The sequence below is a fragment of the Phacochoerus africanus genome, chromosome 2 (genome assembly GCF_016906955.1).
Source record: "Phacochoerus africanus isolate WHEZ1 chromosome 2, ROS_Pafr_v1, whole genome shotgun sequence".
NCBI classification, from domain to species: domain Eukaryota; kingdom Metazoa; phylum Chordata; class Mammalia; order Artiodactyla; family Suidae; genus Phacochoerus; species Phacochoerus africanus.
The window spans coordinates 16,644,329-16,671,479 of record NC_062545.1 but is presented as its reverse complement, the minus strand read 5'-3'; the positions used below and the strand labels follow the sequence as shown (position 1 = coordinate 16,671,479).

Here is a 27,151-nt window from a genome sequence, read left to right as displayed (position 1 = left end):
CACCTGCACAGTCTGGAAGCTTCCTAAGACTTCCAGGGGCACATTATCATTTCTTCCTAAAACCCAGGTGGGCGTTTGCACCTCATGTGGGCTTTGTGAACACAGTCATGTTTCCTGTTGAAAGGAAGGCGTGACCACATCTCCGATGGCACGGCCAAGGCCTGCCTTCCTTTCTCTTCCTTCTTTAAAGTGCATGTTCAAAACCACCTCACATTACAGAGCAAGGGCTGAGGGAGGAGCTAATCTTAGCAGTAAACCTTGCATGTATCATGTCCAGATGATCCGTTTGGGAGAAGACAGTAGCAGTGGATACCTCCTGGCGTTGGCAACGATGTCTGGTCCCTTATGATGGAGCATCATCAGGACAGAAAAAGGAATGTGTATGTGTATGTGTGACTGGGCCACCTTGCTGGGCAGTAGAAAATTGACAGAACACTGTAAAGCAGCTATAATGGAAAAAAATGGAACGCATGGAATTTTTAAAAATAATAAATAAATAAATACCTCCGGGACCTCTACGAGGGATTGACTCAACTGACTGTGGAGTGCTGGTGCCTCCCCAACTGAGATTCGGCTCTGAATGCATTTCTGTCTGAAACTCAAGTGACTCTTAGAAAGGGATCATTGTAGATGTCACACACACGGGGCATCTGTTTCTAGCGAGCCTGGCAGGTCTGACTGTTATCAACACAAAAGTCACAGGATCACTCGGTAGACAAACCCAAACTCACGCGGAGCCTAGGCTCTTGGTCACCATCACTTTAAACCTTGCCCAGAGTTTCCATGGCCAGAGCTTCCTGGGATTATGTGGAGAGGTCACCGAGCCAGTAACCGAGCCAGGAAGCAGAGGCTAAGCCATTTGATGGGCAGGCCCCAGCTCCAGCCATAAAATCACCGTCTAAACAATGTCATGGGCAAGCCTGGAATTTCTGGTGATCAAAGCAGGTGCTCTAAGCTTGCGAAGGCCTTGCCACAGTCCTAAGCTTTTGATTAGAAAAGCATATGTAAATGTTTGACATGGTGGTGGGACATTTCAGTTAAATTTAGTGAGCTTAGGTACAGGCAACAAAAATCAGACTGCATTTTATTCAAGCAGCGTCTACAGGCTGCTTCTTTTTTGAGTTGAAGTATAATCGACATATTATTACATAAGTTACAAGTGTACAATAGAGTGATGCACAATTGTAAAGGTTATTCTCCATTTATAGTTACTATAAGATATTAGCTCTATCCTCCACGTTGTACTATATATCCTTGTAGCTTATTTTATACATATTAGTTTGTGCCTCTTACTCCCCTGCAACCATTCTGCCCCTTCCCCCTTCGCTCCCCTGACTGGTAAGCACTAGTTTATCCTCTATAGCTGTGAGCCTGCTTCTTTTTTTGTGATGTTCACTAATTTGCTATATTTTTTATTAGATTCCTCATATAAGTGATATGATACAGTATTTGTCTTTCCCCTTCTTACTTCACTTAGCATGATGCCCCCAGGTTCACCCATGTTATGGCAAAGGTAAAATTATACTCTTTCATGGCTGAGTAGTATTCCATTTTACAGCCTTCTTTATTTTGTTCTCTTGTTTGCTTGCTTTTAACAGTGTTAACAGGGGGTGGATGTTCTCCTGAGCTGGGCCCTTAGCTACCTCCCCAAGGCTCAGAATTGCAAAGTAGGATCCCTGCCTGACGAAGACTCACTGGGTACCTAATATGTGCCAGGCATTGAGCGAATCACCAGGGATACAATGCTGAACGTGGCAGAGGCATCCCCTGCCTTACAGGGGTGACAGGCTACCAGAGAGTGTGTCCTAGAGGTGAACTTGGCCTATCGTCAGGCTTTTCTGCACAGGGGCAAGCACAGTCTCTTTGAATCCTCAGCCACAGGACTGGTAGCAGCTCCCAAATGGTGAAAGGGTCCCTGTGACCACAACTGACAGCACACAATGGATATCCCCGGGGTTGAAAGTGTTGGAAAGCAGCCCAAAGTAGCCAAACTTGCCCTGCTTATGGTTGTGCCAAGGTTCCTGGATGTGCTTTTTTTATTATTATAATTTTAATAATGTTTCTGAGTCCAAGCTCATACTGCTCACCACACAACATGACAATAAATCAAGAGACAAATTGTTGGGACAAGGAAGAGTGACTTTATTCAGAAAGCCAGCTGGTAGAAAAAGAAGATGGACTACTGTCCCCAAAAACCATCTGACTCGTGTTAGATTCAGGCTTCTTTGAAACCAAATGGGAAGGAGGTGTGGTTGGTTGTTGCAGGCTTCTTGGTGTTGGAATCTTCTGTTCCTGCAACTGTCCCTCTAAGTCAGGTCACAATGATCCTGTAAACCTTCAGCAAGGCATAATTCTCTGTTCGGCAAGGTTTTGTCTCTATAGGACTGGAAAAGTGTTATACCTTTAAAGGTCAGAGTCTTGAAAAGGGGCTCTCCTGTATATTTCAGCTATAGGCAACCTTCTCAACTTGTAACAAAAGCAATAGAATACAAAGGTTAGAGTAAAATAAAAAGATCCAATACAGAGTCAGTTTTGTTCTTCCCTACTACAACAACTACATTTTATGGAAGGTTCTAGAGGGGATTTGCCCTCTGCTAAGGACTGTACACCTGTAACCTGCTTCTCTGCCTTGCAGGGCTCTTCCTACTTAGCTTGGGAGGAGGGGAAAAGGAATCAGAGAGCTCAGTCCTACTGCCCCTTTTGCCAGAGAAGTCTTCTCGCTTGTTACATATGTCCTGCAGGGGTGGCAGGATTTCTCCAGGCTACGAAACAGTGGGGACCCTCTTGCATCTGCAGACAGACAGTGCCTCTCTGCTGGAACCGGGCCTACCTCCCGTCACTAAACACAGGCATTCAGGGAGCAGTCTAGAGTCCCAATATCAATAAGGTCAGGTAGATCAAAATGTTTTATAAACCGAAAAGTGCCATAAAACTGCAGGATATTATTATTATTATTAATGTTATTATGACTAAATGATCGTGCTAACACCCCTATTAGGCTTGCTGACTAGAGAAATTCAAATCAAGAATCATTATAACTTTATTTTTCTACTCTTTCCATTATCTTTTTATTCTTTCTTCATTGTGATGTATTTTATCTACAATACAATGAATAGGTTTTAAGTGTAATATCTGTCAAGTTTTGTTCGTTACTCTTGGATTAATAAAGTCAAATAGCTGTTTTAACACATAAGACAACACATAAATATATTAGTGATATTTAACTAATACAAACATTTAGAGCTACACATTTATTTATGGTACATATTGTGGACTAAGTGAATGGGACTCCTCCCCCAAAATTCAATTATTGAAGCCCCAACTCCCACTGTATTTGGAGAAAAGGCTTATGAGAAAGGTTACCTGAGGTCATAAGGGAGGGGCTCTAATCCCTTTGGCCAGGTGCCCTCACAACTAGGGGAAGAGGAGTTCCCGCTGTGATGCAGTGGGTTAAGAATCCGACTGCAGGGAGTTCCCCTTGTGGCTCAGCAGGTTACAAACCTGACTAATATCCATGAGGATATGGGTTCAATCCCTGGCCTCACTCAGTGGGTTAAAGATCTGGAGTCACATTCAATCCCTGGCCCAGGAACTTCCATACGCCACCAGTGTGGCCATTAAGAAGAAGAAGAGGAAGAGACTCTAGGGCTCTCTCCTTGCTGCACAAGGAAGCACTCATGTGAGCACACAGAAAGTTGGCCACCACCTACAAACCAAGACAAGAGACCTCAGCATGAAACCTATCTTGTCAGGGCCTTGATATTGGACTTCTAGCCCCAGGACTGTGAGAGAATAAAATTCTATTGGCTAAGCCACCCAGTCTAAGGTATTTTGTCATGACAGCCTGAGCAGATTAAAACAATACATTTTCGACTACGTTTAATACAGGCAGTGGATAATATCTCCAGGCTAACCACTTTTCCAGCTTTTGTTTGTTTTCAGATGGTGGCTTTTTGTTTTCAAATGGGAACTTTTTGCCTAAGTTCTTTTAATCAGTAGGATGTTGATTCTGTGAACTAGAAATGATTTCAATGTTGTAAAATGGCCATTGCAAGTAATTATAACATATTTGTCTTATGTGCTCTGTCAGGCACCAATCCAGTAAATGTTTGAAAATCTGGAATATCTGCAAAGGTATTTTCTTTTTTTTACTTTAAAAAAAAATTTTATTATCGTTGATCTACAATGTTTATCGATTTCTGCTGTATAGCAAAGTGACCCAGTTATACATATACATGCCTATTCCTGCAAAGGTATTTTTGTTTGAACAGGCAAAGTAATTCTGTTCACAAGCCACCGATTCAACACGGCAGATAAAGAACTACAGTGCAAATGAGATAAATCAGAAAGGAAGGTCAGACTGACTGCCGTCTTCAAGAGAACATATGAGACTCCCAGACAAACACTATCAGAAGTTAATTTCACAACATGTGATCCGGAGTGATTTACAAACCAAATTGTGATTTCTATGAGAGTTCAAGCCAAAGAATCAGACTTTGATGGCATGCCCACATAGCCACACAATCAGACTTCAGGATGGCTTCCCCGAACACATACACACAAATGAGATGCAGAAAGAACAGGGAAGAAGCAAACTTGACCTGAAGCTGACCTGACTTCTCACCGGCGCCTCTTCTCTGCATGGCTCAGAAGCACTCCTGGAGGTCCTGAGGTCTTCCTTCCTCAGGTACCACATCCTCTGCCGCCTGCCCCAGGCTTCTTTCTTCAGTCATCTTCCCTATCACATACCATCTGCCTGTGCTCCGCTTTCCGTTAGGAAGCTGATAAACTAATCTCTGTGCAGCGGTTGGGTCCCTACCCAACTCATGCCTCCTTCGGGCCAGTCAAACAGATCTGTATTCAAACAAGGCTCTTGCAGAGACCAGGCTTAAATTTACACCATCCGCTTGACGACGCCAGTTCTAGTCTTTGGTCTCTAGTCATATTCAACCCAATATTCACCTTTATCAAATTTGGTTAATTCTTTTTTTCCCCCCCACAGGAATATAATACCACAAGAGTCACTTAAGGTTTGAGATAAATATCACCCTTGGTCCCATGAATGCTAATGTCCATAAGAAGTAGTTTTAAAATATAAATGAAAACCAATTTGCATTTTGAAATCTAAATGAACCACTTTTTTTTGCTATTTATTTTTAGTGGCTTGTTGCCTGTTTGGGCCACTATAAGAAAAGACCATAGACGGGGTTGCTGAAACGGCACACATTTATTTCGCACAGTCCTGGAAGCTGGAAAGTCCAAGATCAAGATGCCCGCAGATTCGGTGTCTGTTGAGAACCACTTCTTAGCTTGCTGACAGCAGTCTTCTTGCTGCATCCTTACATGGTGGAGGGGAGAGAGAGAGAAAGAGAGAGGGGGAGACAGAGAGAGAGCATCCTAGTTTCTTCCTCTTCTTTTTTTCTTAATTTTTTTTTTTTGGTCTTTTATCTTTTTAGGGATGAACCTATAGCATATGGAGATTCCCAGGCTAGGGGTCCAATAGGAGCTGTAGCCACTGGCCTATGCCGCAGCCACAGCAACATGGGATCCAAGGCGCATCTTCAACCTATACCACAGCTCACGGCAACGCCGGATCGTTAACCCACTGAGCAAGGCCAGGGATCAAACCTGTGTCCTCATGGATACGAGTTGGGTGTGGTAACCACTGAGCCACAAAGCGAACTCCTTTTGTTGTTGTTGTTTTTATTAATTTTTTTAATGGCCACACCCATGGCATATGGAAGTTCCCGGGCCAAGGACTAAATCCGGTCCTTTAACCTACTGCTCTCTTCCTCGTCTTATAAGGGCACTCACCCCATCATGGGGGCTCCATACTCCTTACTTTACCTAAACTTTACTTCCCAAAGGCCCTACCTTCAAATACCATCACCTTGGGGGTTAAGCCTTCAACATAGGAATTTGGGGGGTACACAAATGTTCAATCTATAGCAGTTAGTGTGTGTTATGCCAAGGTACCTAAAGTTGTCCTTGAGTAAATAAGAAACGAATTTCTCCCGATGGAAGTAAATTGAAGATTTAATAACATCTACAGTCCCCAGCAGGAGACATTTCCTCTGGGGTTGAGCTGCCAACAAAGTTGGAGGGTCCCCAAATGCATGGCTTAAGAGAACTTCTGATGTGAAATAAACACCATTTTCTTGGGGACCATGTAACGCTTCTCTTGGGGCGAGCTTCTGGTCTGCAGCTGTTTTGCCTTGGAGAAGATGGTCTGACATTAGGATGGCCCATCTCCTCTCCAGGAGACTGTCAGACCAAGAGGAGCCATTGAATTCCTGGGCAAACCATCCAAGGGTGGCCAGGTCTCTTCCTCAGGAGGAACAACCAACTGTTACCGCTGGGAACCCAGCCCTTTCATCACTTCGTTATAAAGTGGCATTCCCAGAAATTAGAATCGGAGTCTGAAACTCCAGTAAGAACTCCACGTGTGTTTGAAGTCTAAAGAGAAGAATCAGCTGTGCCTGCTGTCGGTCTCAGAGTCTGAAATAGTTCCCTGCTGATTCATAATGTAAACATAGGGGTTAATTCCCTCCTTTCAGAAATCTGCTGGGGTGCACCCCAATTATTACTATCTGCATTCAACCATGAGAGCATGATGAACTGAAAAGCTGCCAGCATGGCCGTTTGCCTTTCCGAACTTAAATAAATAGATCTGGCTTTGGGCAGGCTTTCCAGACTGACGTGCACTCCAGACATGAGTGTTGTTTTATTAAGATATATAATGACATAAAAATATTTTTATAATCAGTATATCTTCTTCAGCTCTAAAATCCAGGACAGGGTTTTCAAGGCATCTCGTTTGCACGGATCAAGTTGACTCGTCAGAAGCACTGACGAATGTTGGAGGGGATATCATGTTTATTTATAACAGATTGATATTGTATCTAGTTTCTGTGTACTAGGAAACGGAAATAGGTTTGCGCAAACCTTTCCCCGCCCCCATAACCTAAAAGACAGGAGACACTTCATCAGAGCCCTTCTACCCTATCATGTGATGTTTTCTCTTTAAACAGAATAGGAATGATCTGTCTTTGCAACTTGTTGACCTAACCCAAGCTTTTGGCTTGACTGAAAGGATTCCCTGAAACTAAAGGGCTGTTCTTTGAAGGGAATCTCTTCCTAACCACGTTCCTTTAAGGGTTCACTTTTAAGGATCCTACCTCTCCTGATTATTTTCACTTTGGTACACCATCAAAGGGGAGGAGTCGGTGAAAGGAAATGAAACTGAAACGTGGACCTGGGCATAGCTGATCGAAGGTTCTTCATTTAAGGGTGAGTTCCTTTTCTCTCATTATGTTGTGCACTCTGAAAACAAGCCCTTGAAATGGGGGTCACTGTCTTTAGGAGACCCCAAGAGAAATCACTCTATGCTTCTTCCCTCCGGGAGTCCCCCATCTCATTAGGCAAAACAGTCAGGCGTCGGCTCTCTTAATGGGCAACAGAATAAAACATCAGAGAAGGTAAATACACACCACGCACTGAGAAGCACACAATTTAAGTTGGAACGTGACTATATAAAGAACAATAAATGAGGCACTGTATACCCATAACGTGTGAGTACTTCCAGGTGTACCAATATGCAAACACTAGCACTGAGGCTTCCTAGAGTATTTGGAAACAGCCTAAATAAAGAAGGGTCTCTGATAGGGATTTCTCCAACCAGGGTTCTTTCCACCCATCCAGCATCAATGTAGCCTCTTCTCTACCACGTGTTGTGTTCAATCCTGGCCACTCAAAGATGAAGGAATCTTGATTTCTGCCCTCAAGTTACTGAAAGTCTAAGAGTGAGGAGTAAGGGTAGAAAATTTCGTCGAGACAATCATGGGATGAAATGTACCCAGGACACTGGGCAGGCTGCTGAGGGAACAAGAAGGCAGGAGTCAAAAAGCCGTGCCCTGGGAAGAGGCAGTGCCCAGACGGACGGGGGAGATGAGTGGGAGGGAAGGCAGGCAGTGTCTATAGCAGGACATAGCAGACACTGCTCTAAACCTTTTTTAATGTATTAACTTGTTTCATTCTCCTAAGACCTGTGTGTAGACCCAGTATGATCCCTATGTCTTAAAGCACAGAGAGATGGAGCCAGTTGCTATGTCCTGCTGTAGACACTGCTTGCCTTCCCTCCCACTCATCTCCCTCGTCCGTCTGGGCACCACCTCTTCCCAGGACACGGCTTTTTGACTCCTGCCTTCTTGTTCCCTCAGCTGCCTGCACAGTGTCCTGGGTACATTTCGTCCGTGATTCTCTCTATGAAAACTTCTACCCTTACCCCTCACTCTTAGACTTTGGGTAACCTGAGGGCATGAATCCTGGAGCTCCCAGTCACAGAGCTGGGGTTTGAGCTCAGGCACCCAGCTGCAGGGGCCCACCCTTCACCGAGATGCTAAGAGTTTGCCAGGCAGGTGTGAAGTGCCTTTTGTGGGAGAGGGTTCGAGTCATGGACATTGGGAAGTGACAGAGGGAGGGCGTGACATTGGAGGGCGGGGTGCATGTCAGTGGAGCTGAAAGATTCAGCTTTCGGAAAGTGGATGGTGATTGGATGGAGTGGGCCTTTGGCTTTTCAAACCAGGCGAAGAGCCCCCTTGGGCACACGTGGTGATGACCAGAGGGCTCATGGCCATCAGATCAGCGTGGCGTGTTGTTTAAGTCTCCTGAACATTCACGACAGAAGAGCTTGGATAAATTGCAGTTTTGGAGTTCCCTGGGGGCCCAGAGGTTAAGAATCCACAGTTGTCACTGCTTTGATGCAGGCGCGATCCCTGGCCTGGAAACTTCCGCATGCCCCCAAAAATGTAGTTTTATATTATAGAATAGGATGTGACAGCACCATGACATTTTTCTTCGTTTCTCCATCCTTTTGCTATCTGGTTCAAACTGTTTCCTTAATGTATTTAGAAAATCAAATTTCACGTTACAGAAGTAACGCAAACTTGTCTAACTCAAGAAGAGAGCCCATAGTTACATAAATTAAAAGTTATTTCTCCTCCTAACACCCTTCCAACCTTACTTACCTGAGGAGGTAATACTTTTATCCACGCTTGTCCAAGGAGATAACAATACCTGTGCACAAACTCGAGGCGTTTGGTCGCTCCTGTGACGGCTGTGCAAACAGCACATCCTTTATTGCGTCGCCTGCTTTGCCCACTTAAGTATCCTTCACCATCTACCCTTCAGCACGGTGTCCACACTGTTGGTACTTCACCCTTCCCTGCTGATGGATGGCTTCCAGCTTTGCAGCTCTCCAAGCAACGCTGCAACAAATCTCTCTGGATAGCCATCCCCCTTTCTTGAGCCTTTACACATTAAAAGTTATACAGTGGCCACTGAACTTTTTTTTAAATCAATGATGTGCTCCTACCCCACAGGGAAATGACTGCCTAAAATTTGCTCCTAAAAACAAATGGCCTGTCCAGGCATAGAGATGTAATTATGTTCAATAGTCTACTTCTGGCACATTGTGGGAAACAGTTTCCAGCAAGTGTAAACTCACATTCTCCAGGATGATTTTTCTCAGTCTACATACCTAGTGTACACTGCTGAAACAAAGGTTTTTATAAGACTACTCATTGGAAGTTCTTATGTTTTCTGCTTGACAACTTTTTTTGGCCACTCTCACAGCATGCAAAAGTTCTTGGGCCAGGGACTGAACCACAGCAGTAACCGGAGCCAAGGCAGAGACAACGCCAGATCCTTAACCTGCTGAGCCACCAGGGAACTCCCAAGAGCAACTTTTTAAAATAAAAGTCAGGACGTCAAAGAAGTCCCAAGTTTGACAGGTGCTCCAAGGGCATGAAGCTTGGCCAGTTTGACAAGAGCCATCCAAGGTGAGGGAGTCAGGAGCCAGCAGGCTCAAGGAAGGACGTTGCTCTCCTCTTGAAGAGCAAGGCTCTCTTTTGATTTCCCCTCTCCAATATTAAGGCCTCTTCCATCTCAACAATAACAAAATTCTAAGTCTTACGTGTGACATGTAGACTTAGGTATTTGGACACAGAGACGAGAACAATTATTTCTTATTGGCCAAAAAGTCTAAAACAAAACAGAAAGAAAGGGCCAGAGTTCTGCTTTCTCTAAGCCACTGGCTCTGCTGTCAACGCCCCCCAGTGTGGCCGACTTTCAGTTCCTTACCTCGGCAGGCTCCCCTCCCCCGCTGCTCCTACGTCCTCTCCATGCCCCTCTTCTGGTCTCCGTTTAAGTCCCTCTTGCTCAGGTAAGAGCTCTCTCTCCCCGACACCCCCTGCCACAGTTAGTCACTCTCATGGTAGCCTGTACTTCTCCCCCATGAATGGAAGCTCCGTGAGGGGGACTACACCCGACCGGTTCACTGCCATGTCCCTGGTGCCTGCAAGGACACAGGTGGCCTCAGGCCCTCATATGTGCCTCCCACTGCGGTCTAGCCACAGTTCCAAGTGCTTCATACCCTTTATTTCATTCCATTCTCAAACAACTGCAGGGCATGGTACTCCTTATATGGAAACTGAGACATACAAGCCCATGTTTTAACCACTGGGCTTTCTCATCATGCCAGCTTTCCCCTTGAACTTCTGACCAGTCCAGTCTTCAGCCCCTTTCGCAGCCCTCAGCTCATCTGGGATTTGGGCATTCCTGACACTTTTCTTCGGTTTCCCCTGTTCCTTCTTTCTGTCTTAGGTATTTGCTTTCCTTACCAGCTTTCGGACTTGGCCCCTTTAGGTGGAAAGTTGGGTACAGAGCTCCTGGTGCCTCCATTCTGTGAGTCCCAGGTGTGAGTCTATTATGTCTTGTTAAGCCTCCCTCTCTTCCAAAGTTCCAGGCAATGGAATCATGTCCATCTTTCCCCTGAATTTTAAGAAATCAGCATTCCACAAATTTAGAGTTTATAAAAATTGTACAGTCTGAGCCAGCGACCCAGCATTCAACCAATTTAGAGTTTATAAAATTGTACGCTGCCTCGCCGGCGATTACAGACTCTCTCCCAAGAGGCCCATAAGTAGCACTGCGTGAACTCGATTCCTGCCTTGTTCATTAAAAATTACCGAAGGCAGCAGTTTTCCTCGTTCTCCCTGTTCCCTCTGGGAAATGAAGTGATCCACAAGCTAAGTCAAGACTTTTTCTGGAGCTCTGCTGTGAAAGGAGCGAGACCTCCGGGGGGGGGGGGGTCCCATCGCTGCTCCTCCTTGGCCTGTTTCCTGACCTGAGCTGGGGGCACCTGCCATGCTTTCTTTCTTGCCCCAGCCACCATCAATTCCATCCATTTTCTGCCATAGTTCTGTCTCTCTAAGGACATGTGGCAGCTTTTCCCCTGCTCCTCACCCCATCTTCCCAACCACCCACAGACACAAACACACACACACACACACACACACACGCACACACACACACACATGCTGAATTACACAGAAGAGGGAGACAGATGGGCACAACCATATTTTCAAGATGCCTTCCTATATTTTCTTTAATTTTCTCTTTACTCACCTGTTTTCAAACTTTGCTATGCTACAGTCTCATCTCCCTACTCCCCCCCAAACACTCTCTCTCTCTCATACACACACACACACACACACACACACACACACATACACACGCACATGCACACATGCATGCACACAGGCACACAGGCACCTACTCTACTAGCACAATTCCATGTTGTGTCTCCCCAGAGTTTAGCACAGTGCCTGTGGCTGATCTGTAGTACTAAGCAGGCAGAACCCCGCTCCTGACACTTTAGTACCACCTCCTAGCTTCTTTTCCATACCTCTCCTGAGCCTTGGGCCCCCCAAAAACATGCCCCCAGGACTTACAAACCCAGGACCTGCCCTAACAGCCAACTCCAGTTGAAGGCTTCTCTCTCTCCCTTGCCCTTTGCTCCCGTGCTCACCCAGTGTCTCCCTCTCAGGTTTCTGCTTTCCTGTGCAGATGGGTGTCTCCTCCACGCTTTTCTTTCCTCATTTCCTTATGGTCAGTTCTTACCTACTCTGTTTCAGACCCTCACTTGTCACTGATTTGACAAACCAATTCAAGGGATAGATAATCAACTAACAACAATAACAAAATTCTAAGTCTTACGCGTGACAAATAGACTTAGGAATTTGAACACAGAGACGAGAACAATTATTTCTTCTTGGCCTTTAAGGGAAGGCTACAGAGAAGAGCTATATGTGAATTGGGTCTGGATGGATGAATAGGAGTTCGTCGGCGAAGGACAGGAAGGAACTGGCAAGGGCTGAGCACGGGACTACACAGGAAAGGCTAGCAGAGCATCTGGGAAGCATGGGCAAGGAGTGGCTTTGTTTGCCAGGGCAGACAGATCCTGAAATAGCACGTAGGAGGCCCTCCGTAAATGTTTATTTTGGATTTTGAATGTGTAGGATCAATCCTGTTGTTATGCCATTCAGGGAAGTCAAAATTTTAGTTTGTCAACAGTAAGCGTTCAACAGACATTTTGGTTTGGTTTGGTTTGGGTTTTTTTTTTTTTTTTGTGGTCTTTTCTAGGGCCATACCTGTGGTATATGGAGGTTCCCAGACTAGGGGTCTAATCAGAGCTGTAGCTGCTGGCCTACACCACAGCCACTGCAACTCAGGATCTGAACTGCATCTGCAGCCTACACCACAGCTCACAGCAACGCCAGATCCTTAACCCACTGAGCAAGGGCAGGGATCGAACCCACAACCTCATGTTTCCCTGTCAGATTCGTTAACCACTGAGCCATCATGGGAACGCCCACAACAGACATTCTTAAATCAAGAAAGTGGCATAAATAAATCTAGAAGATTTTTTAAGGGATAACTCAAGATCGTGTATAAAATAGATTTCAAAGGAGAAATTTAGGGGGGACTATAGCATCACACTAGTTAAATACTTTAATGGATCATCGATTTTGATTAGGTTTATTATCCTTTCCTTTTTTGCATTTTCTCCAACTCATCTTTGTCATTTGGAAATCTCTTTACCACCCTACATTAAATATTCGCTTCATGCTGAGGCTTGATATGTTGGCATAGAGGCCTCTGAAACCGCTGACTTTGTCTCTGCCTCTCCAAATGGTTTTCTCCAAAATTCTCACTCATGTTCACGCTTCCTTTTCAATGGCCCTTGCTGCCCTCCACACCAGCCAGGTTTCACCAGCTTTTCAGGGATTTATACTCACTCTTCCTCTGTCTCCACTCCAAATCCTGCTCGATGCACAGCTTCGTCACCACGAGGCAGTCACTGCCTGAGTTAACCTCTTTCAATCTGTGTGTTGGCCTTTTGACACACTCTGGAAGATGCAGTGCCTTAATCACTTATATAAATGACTAGAAAGTGAGTCTTTCCAGCTCCTTGTCAGACCATCCTGGGAAATATTTGGGGGCTAATGGTTCATGTAGCATTGGTCAGTTCTCATGACATGACAAGACTCCTATTTGTCCTTTATTTGGTGCCAGCCCCACCCAACCCCTCCTCTCCATTAGTCTCTGGGAAGCACCTGGACAAGGGGGTGTCAGATGAGGTGGAAAGGTGATTGTCACCTCATTGGTACCCAGTATATGATTTTTACCGGGACAAATTTTGGAAGAAAGAAGTTTATCTTTAGCATCTCACGCTAAAGAAGAGATTTATTTTTTTAATAAAACACGATGGAATTTTGGATCCAGCATTTTTTCTTTCTTTGAAAACTATTTGCCACATAATTCTATGGCAGCCCGTATGGACCAATGGCAGTTCCACACAAGTTCATAGAATGAGTCCTATGAACTTGGGAAGTCTTTCCTTCCCACCAACATCCTCAGTACCAGCTCATCACTCACCACACAGGCAGGAGAAAGCTCTCCCCACACTAACATACACTCTGGAATTCCTGAGCCATTCTCATTTGTAAAAAGTTAAGCATCCATGGTGTAACTTGTGATGGGTTCAAAAAGACTGTCTCTGTACTTTGTCAAGACACGGACTGTATTTAAAGTCTAAAAATATTAACGAAACTCAGTCTCTAGAGAATCATTGTCCAACCCTCCTAATTTTCATTTTTATGGCAATTGTATCAAATCTTAAACTAGCAAACAAGAAGTAGATTCATGCGCAAGAACTATTGAATGGAATTCGATTTTCTTTCCTTGTTTTCTTTTCTTTTTTTTAACCAAAGAAGTCTCAAGAAATTTTTTATTCGCCAGGATATTTTCTGAAAATGACTCCTATTAAATTTCTTAGAGACTTCCAGGATAACCAGATGCTCAAGCTACAGACCTAGAAGGAAGAAAGCAGAAAACCTCAGGAGGGAAGATTATTTTTAAGGCCCCTAAGGCTGAGGCATGAGAGTCCTATAACGGGAACATTGTGGTTGGTGGTCGGGGCCCTAATTCTTTACCCTTCCCTGGACCGATCCTGTCTTGATTTAAAATTTTGTTAGATTGCTCATGATGGATTTTTTTTTTTGCATTAATTTTGATTTTTTAAAATATTTTGTTAAATTATAATCCATCTTAATTTAATATCTTGGTTCCCCTTGAACTTTTCACTGAAGACAAGAGCTCACTGACTTCACCCTCCTCTTAGTCCTGCCCCACGGCCTCTGCTGTAAGATTTTCACATTCTTCCACCTGCCAGAGTACATTTCTCCTCCTCTTTAACTTTAGCCAGGTGATCTGCTTTGGCCAATAAAAAGAGACAGTAATGATGGCGTGTCACTTCCAAATGGAACAAGACCTTGCATGCTGCCACTTGCCCTCTTTCACTTCTTCCATGACCATGAGACGACTGTTCCTAGGGTCCCAGGAGGAGAAGCTACATGGAACAGAGATGGAGAGATAGGTGAGCAGAGGCAGTCAGGCCCATCAGCAGGGCCCACCCTCAATCAGACAACTTTCAGCCAACATACCAACATATGAACTAAATGCATGCTTATTGTGGAGATTTTATGGTTATTTGTTACACAGCAATGTTTTACACACATTAGCAATTACTTCACCCGGGATGTTTAGTGTGAGTTGATCCTAATAACACTTGTCAGTAATTAGCTTCAGAATGGCAATGTCTAGGCTCATTGCAGTTGCAAAATATAATAAGAGATTTGCTGGACACTTCAGGGGAAGTCCTTCCTTTCTTTTATAAGACATACCATGTCCTCTCTCTTGTTCTCTTCCTTACTTCTTTGTAAGAAAGTAGTATATCTCTGAAGGCCAATAGCTGACATCCAAAGGCCTCAAGGGGAACCAGCCTGAGTATATAGTCTGTCAATGGAGGAGTACAGAGTCATGACGACAGCAGAAAAATAAAGCAAAGAGCTTGATCAAACCACACCTGAAGCCTGACCTACCTCTGGATTTTCATTTATTTAATTCAGTACCTCTCCTTATTGTTTAAACCAGTTTAAGTTGGGGCTTCTTGCAGCTAAAAGAACCCTTCCTAGCTAATTCAGACCATATGACTATTTCTGAGCTCACTTCAGGACCCTCTTTCCACATTATTTCAGATTTAATAGATGAAGCTTCTGAGTGATCTGAAATAAAGTCCAGGAACAATATTCATTGTCTTTATCAAAAGTTCCACACTCCTTCCATCAGGCTTTCTCCATAGAGAGCTTCCCAGGGCTCAACTGCCTTTATTGCAGGTGATGTCTCTCCCGCCCTCAATGTGGCCATAATTACCAAGCAACTTCTCACCTTTCTCCATGCTTTTCCTACTTTAAAATGGAAAACAGAGGGAACTGATAAAATCAGTTATGGTATTTTCATATGACCGAATATCATGTATCCATTAAAAATAAGGTACTTATTAATTCAGCAAAAACCCCTATTCTGTTCCCAGGACTGTGCTATGGACGAATACTTGATGATACGGGGAAATGCTAAATATAGACAAGCCATAGAACATACTTAGAGTATGATTTCAAATACGTGAAAAATGAGCGTGTATACATATATACACATATCTACATGGAAAATGAGACTGGAAAGCTATTCTAAAAATATTCATAAAAATTATCCCTCAATAGTGGAATAATGAACCATTTCTTTTCTTGGTTCTTTTCCATAGCTATCACATTTTCTATGATTAATTCCTGTTATGTCTGCACATAGGAAAACTACCGGAGGAAGGAAGTCATGCTGGTGTCCTCGATAAATTTAATAAATCTTAAAGTGTCCATTATCTTTCATTCATTAATATTTCTTCCTTCATTAATATTCTTTAATGATTCATGAATATGTCTTCTTTCAATGAGCCTTGATGTTTAATATAGATTTACACAAGGTCATTGTGTATATGAACTACAGACAGAACGAAGGAAAGGGATATTTTCAAGTGATCCGAAAATCATATTGACATTTAGAACTGCCCCCCCTTTCCATGTCCGATTTGAAATTTGGAAAGAAGAAGCAGAAGCAGACAAGCCCTGCAGATCATGTTTACAGCTCAGATTCCTCAAAAGCCTGGATACGCTTCCAAGGGGGCAGGAAAAAAGGAGAAATAGAGTGTGTGTCATGAGACTCAGCAACCTGGGGGTTCAATAGTGAGAGACACTCACTCCTTCCATCCCAGCTTGTAGGGAGCAGCTGACTGCCTTTAACTCCCGGACAGACTAGCATGGGAAAACCCACTAGGCTGAGGTGTTTCCATTAAACATATTTGAAGATGTTTCTTTTAAAAGAAAGCAACTCTTAAGGAGACAGAGAAGTGGAAAGGAAGATGAAACATATTTAGCATTTAAAGGATAATACAATTCAGTCATCTTAGAATCTAGTAACTTAATCTCAAAATGATGATACAATAATTCAAGAGGAATTGGAATAAAGGAAAAGAAATTGGAATGATTACGGCTAGAATACTCTACTTGTCTATAAACCCTAATATTAAAAATTCTAAGAGTTCCCTCATGGCTTCGCAACTTAAGGACCTGGCGTTGTCCCCGCTGTGGCTCTGGTCACTACAGTGGCTCAGGTTCCATCCCAGCCTGGGGACATCCACACACCATGGACGAAGCCCCCAAAAAAGTTTTATTCAAAAACCATGTTGTATTATTACAAACTACATTGTTCCCTTCTTACTCTTTTATAAAATGTTCACACATATCATTGCATTTGATTCTCACAACCTCCCTCTGTGGGACCCAGGACAAATATTTCCCTCCTCATTCTCCATGGTCTTCCTATAAATGAGACCCACAGAGACAGGGCTAGGATTAAAACCCAAGTCATATACAATCAGCGGTCTCTTCTACTAAAATACTCAAATTATTCTGCAGATGAGATCTAGAAAATAACTCATTTGCTTTTTTAATATTTTTTCTTGAGCTAGAAAAATTGACTACACTGGGTAAAAATACCCACACATGGAAGCACCCACACAGTCTCCATATTCAGCGGATATTCCAAAAATATAAGATGACTGACATGCACTTGATCTTAATAAGGAACAGATTTCTTTAGAAAATTATAGCCTTTATATTAGAATTTTCATTACTCTCCTTTACTTGAAACTTGCCTACATGCTACCGAAAGATTGCATCCTAGGGGATGAAAAAAAAAATTGTCTCAAATATCAAAGGGCTTGAAGCCAGAGTCTCTTAAGGTAGTAATTTCTTGCTCTCCCTTTTTTAATCAACTCGGTAGAAATTAATTTGGACCATATTTTTAAGAAAACCAATCTGATGCTGAAAAGTTCACATGTAAAATGAAAAAGAATAAAGTTGGAAACCACACAACCATCCCCAAATTCTCCTGCTAAGAAAATTGCCACAGTCAGAATGGTTTGCTGCTAAGAGGACAAGCTGGGGTTGGGTTTGGTAAGACTGAATCCTCCTCTCAACAGATCCTGTCTGTGGCTGGGAGGTTTATGTCTGCAGAATAAACAGTAAACACATCATGGAAAGGGAAAAGTTCAATAACCATTCCGATGGTTTCAAACATTCAGAATATTTAAGCTCATGAGGACCAATCTCGGCAAATATGGGAATTTTTCATAGTTCCATCTAAAAAATTTTCAAAACGTGTCCTCCTCTCTGGAAACCTGGGGACGTGGTATTCTGAGCCTACCAGCACGTGTGATCATCATAGAGCTTGTACACCAGATGGGGAAAAAAAAGTGCCCTAGAAACTGGGAACTCTATTTCTTTAAAATGACTCTGCTCATTCCCTACTGAGAATCCACAGCATAAGGACAGAAGGCAACTGAAAGCGCTTCCAAACTTCCAGAATTTTCTGGGCTGGCACAGTTAGTGTCCGTGAACTTCCTTCTTCAGAATCGCCTGGTGCAGAACCTTGGGCCTCACCCTAGACCTTTAGAATGAGACTCTCTGGGTATGGCGCCTAGAAACCTGCATTTTAACAGATGCCCCTGAAATTTGAACACCATGGATCTCATAGCTACTGGAAGAGCAAGATAAACGCAGCGAGGGCCAGCAAGGGTGAGTGCAAATAATGATGTGATGACAGGAGATCAAACTGGTGAGGCCAAACAACTAAACAAATGCTAGACAGAGTTCAAATAATAGTGAGTAAGAAGAAGCAAACTTGCCTCCACATGAGAGAAAGCTGAGCTCCCTGTCCAGCCCATGACAGCAACTGGGGAGGTCGGGAGTCATGGGAGATCTGCCAGCCAGTCCTGACGCAAAGTGAAACTTGCCCCTTCTCCAGCTAAAGGGCTGGGGATCCCATGGGTGCCGTATCGTCACACAGCATTGCTGTGCATATGAACTGAGGTCAGTGTGTCTCTCCTCTGCTGGTGTTAATGGTTACTGTTTAACAGCCGGGGCTCCAGGAAAAATAAAACTCTGACTTGCAGTATTTGCCAATTTCTGCGGTGTAAATTCTCCCACCATGGCTAATTTCAAGCCACTTAACACAAGGTATCATTGAATGTGGGCCTAGGAAAATAGGCACAAAATGGCTCACATAAGCCAATACAAGCCAGTTCCAGCACAAAAGTGCCTCAACACACACACACACACACACACGCACACACACCCCTCATATAAAGACACTCTTCATCTTTGTATCATTTTTCCTTCCCATACTCTATGTCTAAAAGAAGAAAAGGAGTTCCCGTAATGGCTCAGTGGTTAACAAATCTGACTAGGAACCATGAGGTTGCGGGTTCGATCCCTGGCCTTGCTCAGTGGGTTAAGGATCCAGCGTTGCCATGAGCTGGGGTGTAGGTCTCGGACGCAGCTGGTGTTGCTGTGGCTGTGGTGTAGGCCAGTGGCTACAGCTCTGATTAGACCCCTAGCCTAGGAACCTCCACATGCCAGGGGTGCAGCCCTAGAAAAGACAGAAAGACAAAAATATATATATATATAAAATAAAAGAAGAAAAGTGTCCCTCCTGTCCTATAATTGAACATATAGCTATTCTTTGCTAATAATGCACATATAAAAACAGCATCCATTTTTATGCAGAAGAGGGTTTTCCCTAATTAAATAAAGTTTGAATCTGGAAAATGTTACTTGCAGTTACCTCTCTTTTTTACATTGGACTAAGAAAGTAACATATGCTTGTGTAAATAATGGTACTTAGTAGACAGAATAATGCCCCCCTCATAAGATGTCCAGGCCCTAATCCCTAGACCCTAAGTTAAATTACATGGCAAAAGGGAATTAAGGTGGAAGATGAACTTGAGTTTGCTCATTATCTGATTTTAAGATAGATTATCCTGGATTATTCATCTGAGCCCCATGTTATCACACAAGTCCTTAAATGTGGAAGGGAGGCAATAGAAGCAATGTCAGAGGGACACGATAGAAGAGAAACTCAACAGGTCATTGATGGTTTTGAAGATGGAGGAAGAAGCCATGAGCCAAGGAACGTGGGACCCTCTAGACCCCAGAAAATGCAAGGAAATGGATTCTCCCTACAGCCTCCAGAGAGGAACATGTGGCTGCCCCACCATGACTTCAGCCCAGAGGCCCATGTGGGGCTTCTGACCTCCAGAATTTATTATTGAAGATAATAAATCTGTGTTGTTTTAGGCCACTAAGGTTGCGGTAATTTTTGGCAGCTGTAATAGGAAACTAACAGAGCCTGTTTTTCAGGAAAGAAGCAAAACAAAGCAAGAAAAAGATGTGTAACTGGAAAGCCATAAATGGCCCTAGAAGTGCTGACCACACTGGACTGAGAACAGACAGGGAAAGCCTGTCCATGGCGCTCCCCCATTCTCTCTCTCCCTCTCCCTCCCTCTCTCTCTCTGTCTGTCTGTCTCTCTCATACACACACACACACACACACACACACACACACACACACACACACACACACACAGGTTGGGTCTTCTAAGCCTAAGGGAGGGCTCAACTCTAAGGAATATGTAAGATACTAGGAAGCTTAAACCTGCCATTTTTGTCAACTGTCCTCCCAGAATTTTTTCATCTCAACATGATGTCACTTGGAGACCCTAAAATCAAGATCCTTTGTCAGAGGTTAACATCTGCACTGCCCTCTCTAGCCAAAGGCAGGGTATTCAGAAATCTCCAGGGGAATAGACAGGCTGTCTTCCAGATGCTTATTCAGACAAGGGCGGGAGAGCCTTGATCTACAAAATACACTCTCTCCAAGTCTGTAAAAATTCTCCACGGGAGTTCCCCTTGTGGCTCAGGGGTAAAAAACCTGGCTAGTATCCATAAAGATGTGGATTCAATCCCTGGCCTCACTCAGTGGGTTAAGGATCCCTCATTGCTCTGAGCTGTGGTAGAGGTCGCAGACAGGCTCTGATCTGGCATTGCTGTGGCTGTGGTAGAGGCCGGCAGCTGCAGCTAGGACTTGACCCCTAGCCTGGCAACTTCCATATGCCACACCTGCAGCCCTAAAAAGAAAAAAAAAAAAATCTCCACACTGCTACGAGGCTCCTTAGTCGAATATTCACATTTTGCAGAAGAGGAACGCAAGAGATGAAGGGCAACACTCGAAGGCACGCCTTGAGATCATTGGCATCAGAACCAAGACCACAGCCTGGCCCCTCTTCCCGGCCCTTGGTTTCTGCACTGAGGCCATGACGTGGATTCTGTGAAAGAAGAGGAAGTAGGGGCTCCTTCTGTCCTCAAGAGTCAGAGGACAAATAGGACTCTTCTGAAAACTAAGCGTAAATTTCGTAGGCTTACATTAGATAGGAAGGAACTCCTAGCTCCCTGCCCCTTACTTTGGCTTCCTTCCCTACCCTCTCTGTCAATCTTCCCCTAAGAAGCAATGCTAAAATGGATTTCAACTGCACATTGTAACCAGGCCACTTTCATTCTGGGGAAAGAATCACTGGCTTTTTAAATGTCAGGCATGGTTACTTTGTATTTTCCATATGAAAGAAGTTAAGTAGCCCAGGACCTACCTCTTCCCTGAGGCCTCTCCCAGCATCGCTCCAGTCACAGTACCAAGCCTCTGGCCCAGTGATGGGGTTTGGGCCGAAGAAGAAAGGTGAGATAGACCTGACCCACCGTGAGCTCTGCTTTGGAGTGGGATTCAGGGTAAGAGGTCCTGCTGGGCGCTTGCTCAGCTAATTGTAAAGTACTGCTGACATCTCAATGAAGGATTGCTACACAGCCAAACACAAAGCATCCTACAGACCTTACGTTGACTGGAAGAAGCCAGACACAAAAGACATTGCCCATGAAGATCAAGAACAGCAGGTAAAATTTATCCATCAATCTGGATTGATGTCAGAATAGCAGTTACTGGGGAAGAAGCTGAGGGAGTGGAGTGGTATTGAGTAGGAAGAGACACAAGGGAGACTTCGGGGGCCCTAAAACAGTGCTTGGCCTGGATCTGAGCACTAGTTACACAGGTGAATACACAGGAAAGCCATTTTGGGGCCTGTGGTTAAGAGTTGTGAACTTTACTATGTGTATGTTATTCCACATTTAAAACAAAATCCTTGTTTGCCATATAAAGTGCATAATTTCCAAATACTTCTATAAATGAAGGTGTATTTCTAGTTTTAGAGCTTTGAAATCCTTACAATTAGAAATTTAGAAGCTAAATTTACTCCTTTTTTTTTTTTTTTTTTGCCACACCAGCAGCATATGGAAGTTCCCAGACCAGGGATCAAATCTGAGCCACAGCTGTGACCTGCGAGGCAGCTGTACCAATGCTGGATCCTTAACCTACTGTACCACGGTGGGAACTCCTAGAAGCTATATTTACTCTTGCTTAGGTTGAAAAGTATTTCATTTACATCGTGGTTAATTACAATTCTCAACTATAATTTACTTTCCAATTAGAAAGATCTAATGGAAAGGCCTTATATCATCCCTCTCTCCAAAGGGGCCCCTTTTTGTTTGAGGAAAGGCAAGGTAAGAATTAGACATTTTAGGAGTTCCCGTCGTGGTGCAGTGGTTAACAAATCCGACTAGGAACCATGAGGTTGAGGGTTCGGTCCCTGCCCTAGCTCAGTGGGTTAACGATCCGGCGTTGCCGTGAGCTGTGGTGTAGGTTGCAGACGCGGCTCAGATCCCGCATTGCTGTGGCTCTGGCGTAGGCCAGTGTCTACAGCTCCGATTCAACCCCTAGCCTGGGAACCTCCATATGCCGCGGGAGCGGCCCAAGAAATAGCAACAACAACAAAAGACAAAAAAGACCAAAAAAAAAAAAAGACAAAAAAAAAGAATTAGACATTTTAAAAGAGCTGCCCCCATTTTGGTCCCTCCACATTTTTATCGATAAAAAGCCAAAATCTTTGTCAGCCTTCGAGATTTTTCAGTGTCCTCTTGACTGCGTGCATTTTTGTCCTCTAGCTCTTCTGTATACAGGGAAATGAAGAGATATAAAAACGTAGTTTCAGAGAGTTGACTGTTTTGGTGCACACACAAAATTTTTTTGATGAGTTTGTTGAAGAGTTTAAAGGAGATGCTATGAACTCTGCATTTAGTGGTCTTGGAACAGAGGAAAGCATATTTTAATTTTTAAAGACGAAAGAGCTATTTCAAAAAGCATGTGTTTTTCATAGCATCCTTTCTACCAATGATTCTAAGGTTTCTATTAAACAGAAAACAAATTACAAGTCTGGCAACCACAGAGATGAAAGGGGGCAGAACTCGCCATAAGTGAAAGGGATCCACCAATGGTAAAGTGATGACAACAATCACCACGACCCGATCTTACAGCATTTGCACCCCAAGCCCCCCGCCCAATTATTGGACGACTGTAAATATAATAAAATTCATTGAGCAATAACAAAAAGGGAGAAGATCAAAGTGATGACAAAACACCACGGCGTATTGACAGCATCGTTAAAGCTCCGAATTATATGTAACGATAGCTAACGGATGCCCGGGGGTGTGAGAGCCCGCGGATGTCTGACTGTTGACGAAGAAGGAAAAAGAGAAATGAGGCCCACATCGCCAAAGAACAGCGAAGTTAAATTGATCCCACCAAGACACAACAGCTTCCAGGGTAAGATAACCGCTCATCGACTGCATAGATCAAGCCCAGCCAGCCCTCCATAGCCTGCACAGTCCAGGCTACTGCAGCAGTCCGTGGGGACTACACTTAGCGCCCCGCAGGAGCCCCGGGTCCAAATTCCAAAGACATCAGTTCAGGTCAGGACTCGCATCTCTAAGCAGGTAGAACTTAGCTTGCAAAGGCAATTTAAAGGTGATCTTGGAGTTCTTGTTGTGGTACAGCGGAAACGACTCCGACTAGTAACCGTGAGGTTGCAAGTTCAATCCCGGGCGTCGCTCAGGGGGTTAAGGATCCAGTGTTGCCATGAGCTGTGGTGTAGGTCACAGATTGGACTTGGATCCTGCATTCCTCAACCAATGGCTGTAGATCCGACTCAACCCCTAGCCTGGAAACCTCCAAATGCCACAGTTGCAGCCCTAAAAAGCAAAAAAAATAAATAAAAAGAAAAATAAAGGTGATCTTGAGTATCAGTTGAAGCTCAGTGAAATCGCTGTTCCTTGAAGAAAAGTAATATTGACCAGGAAATTGTGAGCAAAAGAAACCACATCTGGCAGAAGGGTCTGGATGTTTAAGGGTGTCTAAACTTTTAACAGAGAAATGTGATAAGTGAAAAGGCAAGACGATTTTAAGACTCTAACTGATGGCGACATTCACATGCCATCAGCTGTGATTAGGTCTGCTTTTCTAGGTAACAATTTTAGATAATGGAGTTGTCACCTGGCAAAATAAATTCTGGAGCTAATGGGCGGAACTTGAGAGGACTGTGTTCCTTGGCTGAATCAAAATCCCTGCCATTTTGGGAAAACAACATGACCTTGAGAAGAAGCAAACCCACATCACTATCCATCATTTTCAGCATCAGCCATGAGCTTCAACCATGAATTTGTCCCAGATGTAAAAATTAAATCCAAGAGGGGGAAAAAAAAATTGAATTTCATGTTGAAGACATAGTATGCTCTTAGTTCTTTTGAAGCGTTAAATATTCTTTGTGAAAGATATATTCAACCGATCAAATTAATTATGTATTTTCCTCCAGGATTTAGACAAAGCCCAAATGTTGTCAGGTTTTGATAAAGATATCTAATTTTCAGAGCTGTTGAAATATTGGGGCTTATGAGTGAAAAGGAGTCAGAGTTGTAACTGAAAAAAAACAGATGTTTTTAATTAGAAGTAAATGGGTAGTTATCTATATCAAAACAGATTTTTTAACCTAAGTTTAACAAATTCCTATTACTATCCAGACACAGAAACCTCAATTTAATTTGGCTACCGATTATGCACAAAACATTATGTTCGTGTTGCGTGGGAGCCAAGATTTCCCAGTCCCCACCCTGCAGGAATTTATAGTATGAAAGCTGTGTGCAGGCGGTGAGTTCAGGAGCAGTTGGGTCAAGGAGAAATGCCATTTTCACCAAACCAAAGGATTGCTAGAATCTCAACTTATGGAGACTGACAGACTATTCCAAATGAATGGCATGACCAAGTTTCCCCTAAATGGTGAAACCCGGTCCCTCCTCTGCCCTGAAAACACAGAGTAACTTAATAGGCTTCTTCACTTCCACAACCCCAGGCACACAATTTCCCTAAAAGGAATTGCTAAGGGCTCTTCTGGGCCGGCCGCGGTCTTTGTACCCAGGAGCTCTCCCAAGTGTTCCGTGGTGGACACGCCTCCCGCACGGAGCCATCTCTGCGGGCTCTTTGGTCTGCAGGCTGTTCTGGGCACCAACCAGATCTCTTCTTGACTTTGGAAACTGGAGAATCTGGCAGGGCCATTTTCTTCTTTCCATGGCATATTCCCAGACTGCCTCTTGCCAGCTTCAAGGAGGATCAAGTGAATGTTTTTCAGTTTGTGCTGAAGGCGATACCTTTTCTGCATGCCCATCATGGGGATTCAAAAAGGCGCAGGCAGGCACCGCGGGCTGTGTTGACCGAGGACCCCTGCGGGAGCGGCACGGAGTGCCCCGTGGGAGTCTCTAGAACAGGAAGAGGGACAAAGGCCGCCCTTCAGCCTCCTTGGCAGGGCCTGGAGGCCTGGGATTCCCTCCCTCACAGCGAGGCAGGAATGGAAGTGTCCATGCTTTCGACAGGGACTCTTGGTGACCACCGATAGCGAGGCACAGTCTCTACTGTGCAGAGGCAACATCTGCCCACTCCTTGTGGGCATGCGTACCAGGGTCCCCCACAGAGGGGTTTGATGAAAACAAAGACCATGTTAAATGAGAGTTCCCACACCGGTGCGAACAGTGGGTGACTCATAGTCATGATTAATAGAAGGGGCAAGACGTCTTCATTAGGGGCCTAATTAAAAAAACTATAACACGGCGAGAGCTCTTACTCCACCGGAGCAGTAACACTAAAGACACAGGGAACCAGGAAGCAGAGCAGGAAAGCAGGAATGACATAAGCATAGGTGACCCTTGCAGAGATGGTGACAGGAATGGTGCTTGCATGGCAACCATACCCCCTGACCCAGCAAGGTGAGCCACAACAGAAAAGGCAGAGGGCACGAGAACTGGACCCAGGTGAATGGCATTGGCCTTGGAGAAGAACTTAATGATGTAGGGGAGGAAACTTCTCCCTTTTTTCCTTCTTGGTTCTTTGGCTGGTCTAATAATTAAACGGGCCTAAGACAGATTAACAGGAGAAAAAAAACAAATTCCATTTTGTGTGTTTGGGAACTCACAAAAATATGAGAATCGAGGATATGCGCAGCTTATAAAAGCTTTTGAACAAAGAAACAATATGTGGCCTTTGTTTGGGGGAGTTGTTTTTTGTGTTGTTTTGGGTTTGTCAGGGGGGGGCGGTTGGCCATGTCTGTGACATGTAGAAGTTCCCGGGCCAGAGATCAAATCCATGCCACAGCAGCAGCACGAGACACAGCAATGACAATGCCGGACCCTTAACGTGCTGAACCACCAGGGAACTCCAGAAACAATACGTTTTTTAAAAATTGACAGGATGGAGTTCCCGTTGTGGCTCAGTGGCTAAAGAATCTGACTAGGAACTATGAGGTTTCGGGTTCTATCCCTGGCCTTGCTCAGTGGGTTAAGGATCCGGCGTTGCCATGAGCTGTGGTGAAGGTTGCAGACGCAGCTCGGATCCCGCGTTGCTGTGGCTCTGGCGTAGGTGGGCAGCTGCAGCTCCGATTCGACCCCTAGCCTGGGAACCTCCCATGTGCCGCGGGTGCAGCCCTAGAAAAAGGCTAAATATATAAATAAATAAATAAATAAATAAATAAATAAATAAATAAATAAATAAATAAAAATTGACAAGATAAAGAAGTTTGGGATCAGGATAGTAAATGAGTGAAGAAGTCACAAGTCTTGTTTGCACAAGTTTCTCGGCCTTAATGTCCCTGTCTTTAATGATAAGGGTGTCTCTCTACCTCGGGGTACAGGAGGGTACCTTTCCAATGGGAGATCGATCTCCTGCTTTTAGTGGGGACAAGGGAGGGTCCGAGTGTCCTTTTTGTACCAGCTGTTTCTTAGGTAACCTTAAACCAAAATCATCAGTATGTTGGAGTGGCAGGCTTTGGAGCGATGTATGCTGCTCTCCTCCAAGGAGAAAGAGAAATTGTGACCCACTGCAGGAAAGCCTGGAATGGGGCCACATTTCCAGGGAATGCCATGAGAGAGGAAGCGTCAGAAGGGTCCAAAAGCCCAGCTGGTTGTATTTTGTTGTTTGTACTCAAACATTTTACCCCAGTACAAGCTGGGGTGACTTGAGAAATTATGATAGACTCATCTTTAGAACAGCATCCTTTCTAAATCTGATCTAGACAAAAGGAGAGAGTTGGAGGCTTAAA

General features: G+C 44.1%; 1 long non-coding RNA gene across 3 annotated transcripts in view; it reads left to right on the top strand.

Annotated features, from left to right (window-relative positions):
* Positions 1 to 6,980: 6,980 nt before the first annotated feature.
* Positions 6,981 to 27,151, top strand: part of LOC125121576 (uncharacterized) — a 28,022-nt gene continuing 7,851 nt past the window's right edge. For all 3 annotated transcript variants that reach the window (XR_007133502.1, XR_007133503.1, XR_007133501.1), the window contains exon 1: positions 6,981 to 7,290. This is a non-coding gene — a long non-coding RNA (uncharacterized LOC125121576). The remainder of the gene's footprint in view (positions 7,291 to 27,151) is intronic.